The sequence below is a fragment of the Equus przewalskii genome, chromosome X (assembly GCF_037783145.1).
Source record: "Equus przewalskii isolate Varuska chromosome X, EquPr2, whole genome shotgun sequence".
Taxonomy (NCBI): Eukaryota; Metazoa; Chordata; class Mammalia; order Perissodactyla; family Equidae; genus Equus; species Equus przewalskii.
This window is the reverse complement of record NC_091863.1, coordinates 6,740,693-6,755,428: the sequence shown is the minus strand read 5'-3', so window position 1 is coordinate 6,755,428 and position 14,736 is coordinate 6,740,693. Positions and strand designations below refer to the sequence as shown.

General features: G+C 38.3%; 1 long non-coding RNA gene across 1 annotated transcript in view; it reads left to right on the top strand.

Annotated features, from left to right (window-relative positions):
• The window catches only part of LOC139081059 (uncharacterized), a 37,281-nt gene that overhangs the window by 9,129 nt on the left and 13,416 nt on the right, over window positions 1-14,736 (top strand). Inside the window, exon 2 of the long non-coding RNA XR_011536012.1 lies at window positions 3,961-4,137. This is a non-coding gene — a long non-coding RNA (uncharacterized lncRNA). The remainder of the gene's footprint in view (window positions 1-3,960; window positions 4,138-14,736) is intronic.

Sequence of the window (14,736 nt, the reverse complement as noted above, 5' to 3'; positions counted from 1 at the left end):
CCCCTGTCCATTCTCCTTTTGTCCTCACCTTGCTCTGCACCTGCAAGGCTGACCTGTATGAACTAAGTCAGGTACTCCAGTCCCCTCTGGTTTCCAGAGGAACAGCCAGGGGAGATCAGAAGGCAGGGAGTGCAGTGCACAAGGTGGGATGGTGCTTATCGCCCTGGCTCCTGCCTTGTTGAAGGAGCTGGCTGTGTCACTCCATGGACACTCAGCTCCTGTTAGTACAGTTACACTTCCCGGGCCCTGCTCATTCCTGTCAAGTCAGAAACTGAAGGCTCTGAGATTCTACCCTTCTGCAAGCTAACAAGTCAGCCTGCCCCAGTTTCATGTACATATCCTGACCGAGGGCAACAGACCCCTGGTCAGAGACACAGACATTACTACAGCCAAAAGCAGCAGCCAGAGCAATATCTTGAGTTGGTGCCAGCTCCCCAGTTCCACGAGGGCCGAATGTTCACCAGCATGTGTCGGGGGATGCACCACAGCAGAGGAACCCTGAATTAGGAGAGTGAGCAGTTACCAGGGCTGCCAATGGTCTGCGCAACTTCCACTCCAGAGAGAGATGGCTATACCTGGAATGCAAGCAAAACTCCTCAGAGGCTGAGGGGAAGGCTCTGTAGGTTTGTTACACTGGAAGGTAAGTGACAGTCTCCTGGATGGAAAGGAGAAGGCTTTGGGATCCTGAGATATCTCCAGGGAAGGCGACGGTCTCTATCTTTATTACGTCCACTATCTCCAGCTCTCAAGGCTAGCCGCTATGCAATCATCCTTGAACAAAGATTGTCCATGCCCTTTGGTCAGAAGAGCCAGACTGTGTGAAAACGCCCAGGAATCCAGGGAGAATTGTTACCCAACACTTGCCTTGCCCTTAAGGCCTGAGGTGGTAAGCACTGCCCTCTGTGGCCCACATTGGGTACTGCACAGCCCCTGAGTGCTCGCCTCCACCCTGTCCATACTTCTGTAAATAGTCCCTTTATTAAGCCTTCCTTCAATCACACGGTTTACACATGCCATGTCTTCCTGTAGAGACCCTGTCTGAATCAGAAATATATATAAAATATCTACAAATCAATAAGAAAAAGACAAACAGCCCAAGCAGGTAATAAGCAAAGGCTATGGATAGGAAATTCACAAAAGGTAAAAAAACCTCATCGGTCAATGAGCGTGAAAAGATGCTTAACCTTGAAGATGCTTAAAGCCACGCCTCCTACCACACAGAGGGTGTGAGGAAATGGGACTCTCATTCCCGACTGGCTGAACTGTAAAGTACAGTAATCTGGGAGAGCCATTCCGCAGTATCTAGCAGGACTGAAGAGCCTGGCCCTTTTGAATCAGCCATTCCTCTTCTAGGAATCCCAAACTCCTCAGCTTAGGACTTTCAGTTCTTCTCTAGACACAGCCCCTAGGGAGACTTATGTGCACTGTCCCATCACAAGAGCATTGATTCTCAATTATCAGAAACAACCTGAATGCTTATCAATAGCGGAATGTGTTAGTAAATTATAAGTTGTAGTATGTTAGAACAGTTAAAATTAACTAGGTCTATATCAACATCAGTAAATCTCAAAATCAAAATGCTAAATGAATGAAGAATGTGTACTTGTGATTATAATTCTGTGTAGAATTTTAAAACTCAGAACAATGCTATATGGTTTATGGAGTATACTTTTGTAATTAAAACCTGAGATCAAGGGTAGGAAAAATAAACAGATTAGAGGTGACTTTTGGGATGGAAGGATACTAATTAATCAGATAGAGGGACCTTCAACTCTACCAGTAGACTTTTCTTCCTTAAAAATATCTGAAGCAAAGATGGCAAAAATTAACACGTATCAAATTTGAGTAGTGGTTAACTGGGTAACTGTTACATTTTTCCATGTATGTTTTGTTCATGGGAAATCTTTTGTAATTTAAAGACAGTTAAAACAGCCTAAATGACCAATTTAAATCCATTAAGCAAGGTGTAAGGTGTCCACAGGCTGGAACACCATGCAGTCTTTAAAACCCACCATTTCAAAGAATTTAGGGAAACAGGGAAATGCTTCAGAGACATTTCTTGTGAAAGGGCAGATTAGGAAACAATTGTGTGGGGGGGCACATTTTATTTTAAACTGTGTGGCTTCCTCTTTCCATCACATGTCTGTAAACATGAGGATAAAGGCCAGGTTGTCAACCTTGGCTCTATCTGACAAGTTTGACTACAGGTGACTTGTGGTTTCTGCTATATGTCAATTTTTCCAATGAATATCTAGTCATTTTATCAGGAAAAGAAACAATGTAATGAATAATTTGTTTGTGCAAGTAACATGTAAAAATAAACAACTGAACAATGAACAGTCATGTTCAATTTCAGACCAAATGCCTTGAAACTATTTTTATTTGCTGTGCATATGCTGCCCTCTCGTGGAAAAATAGAAGAATGCTCTATGAATGTAGAGTAATTTATAAAATCCAGATGTGTTCCTTACATACTGATAAAGATACTATACATAGCTTTATTGTTCAAAATTAATACATGCTCATTATAGAAAATGTAGAGTACAAAGAAAAGTGAAATGAATAAAAACAATTATCAATAATCTCACTTTACCATTTGCTCAGGATTCTGAGTTCCTGGGCAGGGGAGAAATAAAGATCAGGGTGTGGTTTAAAGTTTAAAGTCTCTGTTTAAAGTCAACTTTTCTGCTATTTGGGTGCTAACCTTGAACTTGGTTTTGATACTTGCTTTGCTTACCTCATGTCAAGCCTCTTTATTTTTACAAATATCTGGTAATTTGATTCTGTTCAGATACTTCACTTTCTTCAAGTTCTTTCTTTTTTCGTTTTGTTTTGTTTTTGCTATAATCAAAAATGTTGCAATGAACATCATATATATATATATATATATATATATATATATATATATATATATATAATAAATAAAATCTTGGTGAAATTACATAAATATTTCTGTAGTGTAAATTCCAACCATCGTCTTGCTGAATGGCTGCATGCATTTATAAATTGGATAGATGTTGTCAAATTGTCCTTCAGAAAGTTGCATCACTTTATGCTTTTACGACACTGCAAGAGCACCCATTTCTCCATCCCAACCTCAGCACCACCAGGTATCACTCAGTTGTTTCACTGAACTTTTGGCAATTTTCAAGGTAGGAAACTACATCCCATTATTGTTTTGGTTTGCATTTCTTTTGTTACGAGTGAGGGTCAACATTTTTTCCCTGTTCATTGGTAATTCATGTGTCTTTGTACCCTTTTGTTTATTTCATCTTTTTTCTCTTGGGTTTTTCATCTGATTTTCTTCATCTTTCTTTTTTGAGCTCTACATAAATTAGGTAAATCAGCCCTTTGTCATATATGTTGCATGTATATATTTCAATTGTCATTTTAGAATTCCTTTTTATTTTTATTTTTTGCCATGCAGGGATTATACATTATTATATAGAACAATTTGAAAATTTTCCCTTCTCAGTTTCTGGACAGAGACCACTCAAAATAATTAATTTTAAACAACTGACAAGAACTATAGGCAGCCAGAGGGTGTGGTTGAAAGAAGCACCTGGACTAGCACAGTGCTGGGTGAGGATGAAGAATGGACAAGTCAGCAGTAGCCTGGTGATCGCCTGAGAAGCCAGCCAGCCTGGGCAGATCTCTAGAGCTGTGATGAGAGGACTCTGGGGCCCAGCAGGTTCTCAAGCCACGGTCATGAGCAGGGAGCCCAGCTGGGGAGAGGCTGCTGCCCCAGTGGCCTTTCTCACTGGGCCCAGGGCGCCCAGTGGGTGGTAGCACTTACATCAGGGTAAAGGAGGACATAGATGTTGTACAGAGCAGATTCCCTCAGTGCCTGGAGCATGAAAAAGTAAATACAAACCTCGGATGGCACCACAGTCAGTATTTTAGCCCATTTCCTCCTCATCTTTTCTCGGCCTATATTTTTATTTTTTTTTTAATTTTTAGGTCAGCATCATGGCAGAGTGAACATACCCGGGACTCTCTCCCCTCCAACATACAACAGAAAGGGGAAGCCACACTCCAGTAGAGAACGTCCTAACAACACAAAAACTTTGGAGAGACACATGGCCTCATGACGGAGGGCAGAGAGGTTGGAGCCTCCTGTAGAGGAGTGGGAAAAGGGTAAGAGAGGACTTCGCTCCCTCCCCTAAAGACTGCGATGGTGACTGCGGGAGAATCCATGAGGGCAGGAATGGGGAAGGGGTTGCTCATTCTTGGGATCACCAAGGACTCCCTAGGGCCCTTGCAGCCTAGAGGGAAGCCCTCTAACCAGGCGAGAGCTTTTGCAGGGGGTGACCTCATTAAGCCAAGACCCCAGGAGACCAGATAGCAAGAGCTGATCGAGAAAGCCCGGAGTGCATGCAGGAGATAGGGCCCCTCTGTCCACCAGCCCCACACCACTCTACTGCCTGGGATCTCAGCTGAAGGCAGAGGGCAAGGAATACGTCGGTCTCTACCCCCACCCAGTGGTGATAGGCAGTAACTGCAACCGAATAATAGAATGTGTAAGACCAGACCTTCCAAAATCAGACACTACATAAAATCTCCAGACCAGAGAGAAAATGACAAGAACTCAGAACTCAGTCCTGAGGACACAGAAATATGTAATCTAAATGATAATGAATTCAAAATAGCTATGATAAAAAAACTCCACAAGGTAAAAGAGAATGTAGAGAAACCATTCAACCAGTTCAGGAGCTACTTCACAAAAGAGATGGAAACTATAAAGAAGAATCAATCAGAAATATTAGAGATGAAAGACACAATGGAAGAGATAAAACAAAATACAGATTCCGTGAACGCTCGAGTGGATATCACAGAGGAGTGAATCAGCATAATTGAAGACAGACATGTTGAAATGCTCCAGGTAGAGGAGGAGAGAGAACTAAGACTAAAAGGAAATGAAGAAAGTCTCCGAGAAATATCTGACTCAATGAGGAAATACAACATAAGAATTATAGGTATTCGAAAAGGAGAAGAGAAGGAGAATGGAGCAGAGAGCATGTTCAAAGAAATAATGGCAGAGAACTTCCCAAACCCAGGGAAAGAGAAGGAAGTATGTGTGGAAGAGGTTCTAGATCTCCTAGCTTTGTCAATGCAAAAAGACCTGCTGTGAGGTACATAGCAGTAAAACTGGCAAAAATGAATGACAAAGAAAGAATACTAAGGGCAGAAAGGCAGAAGAAAATAGCCTACGAAGGAACCCCTATCAGGCATTCAGCAGATTTCTCTGCAGAAACCTTACAAGCTAGGAGACAATGGAACAACATATTCAAATCTTTAAAAGACAAAAATCTTCAGCCAAGAATACTCTATCCAGCAAAAATATCCTTCAGATATGAGGGAGAAATTAAAACTTTACCAGACAAACAAAAGCTAAGGCACTTCGTAGCCATGAGATCCTTCCTACAAGAAATCCTCAAGAAGGCCCTCATACCTGAAAAAAAAATGGAGAAAGGGGACACAAAACACAGAGTAAGGAGATAAATAGGTAGACAGAACCAGAATAAGACAAATATTCAACAATAGCATTAATCTAGAGGGAAGGAAAACACCAAAAACAAAGATAATCCTGTCATTTTAACCACAAACTCACAACAATAAGATATGAGAAAAACAACTTAGGAGGGGAGGAGGAAAGAGACTGAATTGGTTTAGATTAAGGAAATTAGGCCATCAGAAAATGGACTGTCTTATACATGAGATTTTGAATACAAACCTCATGGTAACCACTAAACAAAAAAGCAGAACACGGACACAAATAATAAATAAGGAGAAAACTAAGAAACACATCATAAAAAAACTACATAATTCAATGGGTAAACCAAAACACACAGGATGAGAAACAAAGGAAATGCAGGAAAACTGGAAAATGAGTGATAGAATGACAGCATTAAGCCCTCATACATCAATAATAACCCTAAACGTAAATGGATTGAATTATCCAATAAAAAGACACAGAGTGGCGAGATGGATTAAAGATCAAGATCCAACAATATGCTGCCTCCAGGAAACACATCTCAGCTCCCATGACAAACACAGGCTCAGAGTGAAGGGGTGGAAGACAGTACTCCAAGCTAATGGCAAACAAAGGAAAGCAAGTGTCACAATACTTATATCAGACAAAGTAGACTTCAGGATAAGGCAGGTAAAGAGAGACAAAGAGGGGCAGTATATAATGATCAAAGGGACACTCCACCAAGAAGAAATAATGCTTATAAATATCTATGCACCCAACATAGGAGCACCAAAGTTCATAAAGCAACTATTAACAAATGTAAAAGAAGATATTAATAATAACACAATAATAGTAGGGAACCTCAACACTCCACTCACTTCAATGGATAGATCATTCAGACAGAAAATCAACAAGGAAATAGTGGAATTAAATGAAAAGCTAGACCAATTGGACTTAATAGACATATATAGAACACTCCATCCAAAAACAGCAGAATACATATTCTTCTCAAGCACGCATGGAACATTCTCAAAGATAGGCCATATGCTGGGAAACAAGGCAAGCCTCAATAAATTTAAGAAAATTGAAATAATAACAAGCAACTTTTCTGATCATAATGCGATAAAGCTAGAAATTAATTACAAGAAAAAGGCTGAGAAATGGACAAAGATGTGGAGACTAAACAACATGCTATTGAACAATCAATGGATCATTGAAGAAATTAAAGGAGAAATCAAAAACATCTGGAGACAAATGAAAATGATAACCTACCATACCAACTCAAATGGGATGCAGCAAAAGCCATATTAAGAGGGAAATTCATCGCAATACAGGCACACCTTAACAAACAAGAAAAATCCCAAATAAGCAATCTGAAATTACACCTAAGTGGATTAGAAAAAGAAGAACAAACAAAGCCCAAAGTCAGCAGAAGGAGAGAAATAATAAAAATCAGAGCAGAAATAAATGCTATTGAAACAAAAAAGACACTAGAAAGGATCAATGAAACAAAGAGCTGGTTCTTTGAGAAGATAGATATAATTGACAAACCCCTAGCCAGACTTACAAAGAAAAAAACAGAGAAAGCTCAGATAAACAAAATCAGAAATGAAACAGGAGAAATAACAACAGACACCATAGAAATACAACAGATTGTAAGAGAATACTATGAAAAACTATATGCCAACAAAACGGATAATCTAGAGGAAATGGATAAATTCTTAGACTCTTACAACCTTTCAAAGCTGAATCAAGAAGAAACAGACAATCTGAATAGACCAATGACAATGAAAAAGATTGAAACAGTAATCAAAAGCATCCCAAAGAATAAAACCCCAGGACCAGATGGCTTTCCTGGGGAATTCTACCAAATTTTCAAAGAGGATTTAATACCTATCCTTCTCAAGCTATTCCAAAACATTAGGGAAGATGGAACACTTCCTAACACATTCTACGAGGCCAAGATCAGTCTTGACAAGGACAACACAAAAAAGGAAAACTACAGGCCAATATCGCTGATGAACATAGATGCAAAAATCCTCAACAAAATATTGGCAACCCGAATACAGCAATACATCAAAAAGATCATACACCATGATCAAGCGGGATTCATACCAGGGACACAGGGATGGTTCAATATCTGCAAATCAATCAACGTGATACACCACATCAACAAATTGAGAAATAAAAACCACACGATCATCTCAATAGATGCAGAGAAAGCATTTGACAAGATCCAACAGCCATTTGTGATAAAAACTCAACAAAATGGGGATAGAAGGAAACTACCTCAACATAATAAAGGCCATATAGGACAAACCCACAGCCAACATCATGCTCAATGGGCAAAAACTGAATGCCATCCTTCTGAGAACAGCAACAAGACAAGGGTGCCCACTCTCACCACTCTTATTCAACATAGTACTGGAGGTTTTGGCCAGGGCACTTAGGCAAAAGAAAGGAATAAAAGGAATCCAAATAGGAAGTAAAGAAATGAAACTCTTGCTGTTTTCAGATGACATGATCTTATATATAGAAAACCCAAGGAATTCATTGGAAAGCTAATAGAAATTATTAACAACTACAGTAAAGTTGCAGGGTACAAAATCAACTTACAAAAATCAGTTGCATTTCTATACTCTGATAACAAACTTACAGAAAGAGAAGTCAAGAACACAATTCTATTTGCAATTGCAACTAAAAGAATAAAGCACCTAGGAATAAATTTATCCAAGGAGGTGAAGGACTTATACAATGAAAACTATAAGACGTTACTGAAAGAAATTGATAATGACATAAAGAGATGGAAAGAGATTCCATGCACATGGATTGGAAGAATAAACATAGTTAAAATGGCCATACTACCCAAAGCAACCCACAGATTCAATGCAATCCCAATCAGAATCCCAATGACATTCTTCACGGAAATAGAGCAAAGAATCTTAAAATTCATATGGGGCAACCAAAGACCCCGAATTGCTAAGGCAATCTGAGAAAAAACAAAGCTGGAGGCATCACAATCCCTGACTTCAAAATGTACTACAAAGCCATAGTGATCAAAACAGCATGGTACTGGTACAAAAACAGGTGCACAGATCAATGGAAGAGAACTGAAAGCCCAGAAATAAAACCGCACGTCTACGAACAGCTAACCTTTGACAAAGGTGCCAAGAACATACAATGGAGAAAAGACAGTCTCTTCAATAAGTGGTGTTGGGAAAACCGGACAGCCTCATGCAAAACAATGAAGGTAGACCCTTAGCTCACGCCATACACAAAAATAAACTCAAAATGGATCAAAGACTTGAAGATAAGTCTGGAAACGATAAAACTCCTGGAAGATAATATAGGTAGCACACTCTTTGACTTTGAACTAAAAAGGATGTTTTCGAATATCATGTCTTTTCAGACAAGAGAAACAAAAGAAAAAATAAACAAGTGGGACTTTATGAGACTAAAGAGTTTCTGCAAGGCAAAAGAAACTAGGATCAAACCAAAAAGACAACCCACCAATTGGGAGAAAATATTTGCAAATCATATATCTGACAAGAGGTTAATCTGCATAATAATAAGGAACTCACACAACTGAACAATAAAAAAACAAACAATCCAATCAAAAAATGAGCAGAGAAGATGAACAGACATTTTTCCAAAGAAGATATACAGATGGCCAATAAACACATGAAAAGATGTTCAACATCACTAATCATCAGAGAAATGCAAATCAAAACTACACTAAGATATCACCTTACACCTGTTAAAATGGCTATAATCTCTAAGAGTAAAAGTAACAAATGTTGGAGAGGGTGTGGAGAAAAGGGAACCCTCATCCACTGCTGGTGGGAATGCAAACTGGTGCAGCCACTATGGAAAACAGTATGGAGATTCTCCAAAAAGTTAAAAATAGAAATACCATATGACCCAGCTATCCCACTATTGGGTATTTATCCAAACAATTTGAAATCAACAATCCAAAGTAACATATGCACCCCTATGTTCATAACAGCACTATTCACAATAGCCAAGACATGGAAACAATCCAAGTGCCCATCAACTGATGATTGGCTAAAGAAGATGTGGTATATATATATATATATATATATATATATATATACAACGGAATACTACTCAGCCAGAAAAAAAGACAAATTCATCCCATTTGCAATGACATGGAAGGACCTGGGGGGAATTATGCTAAGCGAAATAAGCCAGATTGAGAAAGACAAACACTCATATATAGAATATAAAAATACACATGGACAAAGAAAACAGTTCAGTGGTTACCAGAGGAAGGGGGCTTGGGGGTGGGCACAGGGTGGGGAAGGGGAGCACTTATGTGGTGACAGACAAGAAATAATGTACAACTGAAATGTCACATTTATGTAAACTATTATGAACTCAATAAAAGAAATTATTTATTTATTTTGGTGAGGAAGATTGTCACTGAGCTAACATCAGTGCCAATCTTCCTCTATTTTGTATGTGGGATGCCACCACAGCATGGCTTTATGAGCAGTGTGTAGGTTGGGGACCCAGATCTCAACTGGTGAACCCTGGGATACTGAAGCAGAGCTCGCAAACTTAACCCCTATGTCACCATGCCAGCCCCTTAGCTAATGTTTTTAAAGCTGGAATCCATATTATATATGTATTTTGGTTTTTGTTGTTCTTTGTGTTTTTCCCAACATTTTATTATGAAAATTTCCAAATAGTCAACAAAGTTGAAAAAATGTTACAATTAACACATGAATACTTCCCACCTAGATTCTATCATTACTATTTTACCATATTTCCTTTTTCACATTTGTCCATCCCTCTGTCCATCCATTAATCCATCTTATTCTTTTTTTTTTTTTTTGAGGAAGATTAGCCCTGAGCTAACTACTGCCAATCCTCCTCTTTTTGCTGAGGAAGACCGGCCCTGAGCTAACATCCATGCCCATCTTCCTCTACTTTATACGTCGGATGCCTACCACAGCATGGCTTTTTGCCAAGCAGTGCCATGTCCGCACCTGGGATCCGAACTGGCGAACCCGGGGATGCCGAGAAGCAGAAAGTGCGAACTTAACCACTGTGCCACTGGGCCAGCCCCCCATCTTATTCTTTGATGCATTTCATATGCAGACATCAGTACATGTCTAAAGATTTCTGAGTAAGCACACTACTGCCTAGTGATCCAGATTTGTTTACAGTGGTTTTGTTTGAATATAAACTTTACACAATGAAATGCGCCAATCTTAATATGTGTGGTTTTTTACTCATGTTTTTTCATTTACTGTTTTATCCTAAGCACTCTGCTTAGAATCACATTAAGCCAACAAATCAATCTAGGATATTTGAACAACTTTGTGAGATTTCATCTTCCCATCAGGGAGTGTGGCGTGTCTCTGAGTCTCCTTTCTGGCTCTTAGCGAAGTTGAGGAGTTTTCATCATACAGGCTCCTGCACTTTTAAAGTCAAGCTTATTGCTGGTATTTGAGAGTTTCTTGTTTTTTTGTAAGGACTTTGTTTCGATTCTCATTTCTTTTTTAAAAGATCTTTCTATTTTAGTTTTTTGAAGACGCATTGGTTTGTAACATCATGTTATTTCAGGTGTACATTACTATATGTCCATTTCTGTACAGACTGCATAGTGCTCACGACCAATAGTCTAGTTTTTATCCATCACTGTACATATGTGCCCCTTTACCCCTTTCACCCACCCCCTCTGACCCCATTCCCCTCTGGAAACCACTAATCTGTTCTCTTTGTTCATGTGTTTGTTTATCTTCCACATATGACTGAAATCATATGGTGTTTATCTTTCTCTGTCTAGCTTATTTTGCTTAACGTAATTCCCTCCAGGTCCATCCACATTGTTGCGAATGGGATGATTTTGTCTTTTTACAGCTGAGTAGTATTCCATTGTATATATATGCAACATCTTCTTTATCCATTCATAAGTCAACGGGCACTTGGTTTGCTTTCACGTCTTGGCTATTGTGAATGTGCTGCAATGAACATAGGGGTGCATGCATCTCTTTGTATTGTTGATTTCAAGTTCTTTGCATAAATACCCAGTAGTAGGATAGTTGGATCATATGATATTTCTGTTTTCAGTTTTTTGAGAAATTTCCATACTATTTTCCATAGTGGCTGCACCAGTTTGCAATCCCACCAGCAGTGTTGAGGGTTCCCTGTTCTCCACATCCTCTCCAACACTTATTTTTTCTCATCTTGTTAATTATAGCCATTCTGACAGGTGTAAGGCGATATCTCATTGTAGTATTGATTCGCATTTCCCTAATAATTAGCGATGTTGAACATCTTTTTATGTGCCTGTTGGCCATCTGTATATCTTTGGAAAAATGTCTGCTCATATTCTCTGTCCGTCTTTTGATCGGATTGTTTGTCTTTTTGTTGCTGAGTTGTATGAGTTCTTTATATCTTTTGGAGATTAATCCGTTGTTGGATATACGATTTGTAAATATTTTCTCCCAGTTGGTGGGTTGCCTCTTCATTTTGTTCCTGGTTTCCTTTGCTGTGCAGAAGCTTTTTAGTCTGATGTAGTCCATTTCTTTATTTTATCTTTTGTTTCCCTTGCCTGAGTAGACAGGGTATTTGAAAAGATGCTGCTGAGACCTGTGTCAAAGAGTGTACTGCCTATGTTTTATTCTAGGAGTTTTATGGTTTCAAGTCTTACATTCAAGTCTTTAATCCATTTTGAGTCTATTTTTGTGCATGCTGTAAGATAATGGTCTACTTTCATTCTCTTACATGTGGCTTTCCAGTTTTCCCAGCACCATTTATTGAAGAGGCTTTCTTTTCTCCATTGTATGTTCTTGGCTCCTTTGTCAAAGATTAGCTGTCCATAGATGTGTGGTTTTATTTCCGGGCTTTCAATTCTTTTCCATTGATCTGTGTGTTTATTTTTGTACCAGTACCATGCTGTTTTGATTAATATAGCTTTGTAGTATATTTTGAAGTCAGGGATTGTGATACCTCCAGCTTTGTTCTTTTTTCTCAGGGATTGCTTTGGCTGTTCAGGGTCTTTTGTTGTTCCATATAAATTTTAGGATTCTTCGTTCTATTTCTGTGAAGAATGTCATTGGGATTCTGATTGGGATTGCATTGAATCTGTAGATTGCCCTAGGTAGTATGGACATTTTAACTAATGTTTATTCTTCCAATCTATGAGTATGGATTTTCTTTCCATTTCTTTATGTCTTCTTCGATTTCTTTCAATAATGTCTTATAGTTTTCAGGGTATAGGTCTTTCACCTCCTTGGTTAAATTAATTCCTAGATATTTTATTCTTTTTGTTGAGATTGTAAATAGGATTGTATTCTTGAGTTCTCTTTCTGCTAGTTCATTATTACAGTATAGAAGTGCAACTGATTTTTGTAAGTTGATTTTGTACCCTGTAACTTTGCAGTAGTTGTTGATTCTTTCTAACAGCTTTCTGATGGATTCTTTAGGGTTTTCTACATATAGGGCCATGTCATCTGCAAACAGTGAGAGTTTTACTTCTTCCTTTCCAACCTGGATACCTTTTATTTCTTTTTCTTGCCTAATTGCTCTGGCCAAAACCCCCAGTACCATGTTGAATAGGAGTGGTGAGAGTGGGCATCCTTGTCTTGTTTCTGTTCTCAGAGGGATGGCTTTCAGTTTTTCCCCATTGAGTATGGTGTTGGCTGTGGGTTTGTCATATATGGCTCTTAGTATGTTGAGGTACTTTTCTTCTATACCCATTTTATTGAGAGTTTTTTTTTTTATCATGAATTGGTGTTAGATCCTGTCAAATACTTTGTCTGCACCTATTGAGATGATCATGTGATTTTTATTCCTCATTTTGTTAATGTGGCTTGTCACATTGATTGATTAGAGGATGTTGAATCATGCCTTCATCCCTGGTATAAATCCCACTTGATCATGGTGTATGATCTTTTTAATGTATTACTGTATTCAGTTTGCCAATACTTTGTTAAGGATTTTTGCATCTGTGTTCATCAGCGATATTGGCCTGTAGTTTTCCTTTTTGGTGTTGTTTGTCAGGCTTTGGTATCAGAGTGATGTTGGCCTTATAGAATGAGTTAGGAAGCATTCCGTCTTCTTCAATTTTTTCAAATAGTTTTAGAAGGATGGGTATTAAATCTTCTTTGAATGTTTGGTAGAATTCTCCAGGGAAGCCATCTGGTCCTGGACTTTTATTTTTGGGGGAAGTTTTTGATTACTGTTTCAATCTCTTTACTTGTGACTGGTCTATCCAGATTGTCTATTTCTTCTTGATTCAGTTTTGGGAGGTTGTATGAGTCTAAGAATTTATTCATTTCTTCTAGATTGTCCAATTTGTGGGCATAAAGTTTTTCCTAGTATTCTCTTAGAATCCTTTGTATTTCTGTGGTATCTGTTGTAATTTCTCCTCTTTCATTTCTAATTTTATTTATTTGAGACTTCTCTTTTTTTCTTATTGAGTCTGGCTAAGAGTTTGTCACTTTTGTTTATCTTCTCAAAGAATATTCTCTTAGTTTCATCGATACTTTCTACTGTTTGTTTGGGGGTTTTTTTGTTTCAATTTCACTTATTTCTGCTCTAATTTTTATTATTTCCCTCCTTTTGCTGACTTTGGGCTTTGTTTGTTCTTCTTTTTCTAGTTCTGTTCGGTGCACTTTAAGATTACTTATTTGATATTTTTCTTGTTTGTTAAGGTGGGCCTGTATTGCTACGAATTTCCCTCTTAGGACTACTTTTGCTGCATCCCATATGAGTTGGCATGGTGTATTTTCATTTTCATTTGTCTCCAGATATTTTTTTGATTTCTCCTTTAATTTCTTCAATGATCCATTGGTTGTTCAGCAGCATGTTGTTTAGTCTCCACATATTTGTCACTGTTGCAGTGACAAATTTTTTTCTTGTAATTGATTTCTAGTTTCATAGCATTATGGTTGGAAAAGATGCTTGACATGATTTCAATCTTCTTAAATTTATTGAGGCTTGCCTTGTTTCCCAGCATATGGCCTATCTTTGAGAAAGTTCCATGTGCACTTGAGAAGAACGTGTATTCTGCTCTTTTTGGATGGATTGTTATATATATTGTTAGTAAGTCCATCTGGTCTAGTTTTTCATTTAATTCCACTATTTCCTTGTTGATTTTCTGTCTGGATGATCTATCCATTGATGTAAGCAGAATGTTAAGGTCCCCTAGTATTATTGTGCTGCTGTTAATATCTCCTTTTAGGTCTGTTAATAGTCACCTTCTGTACTTTGGTGTTCCTGTGTTAGGT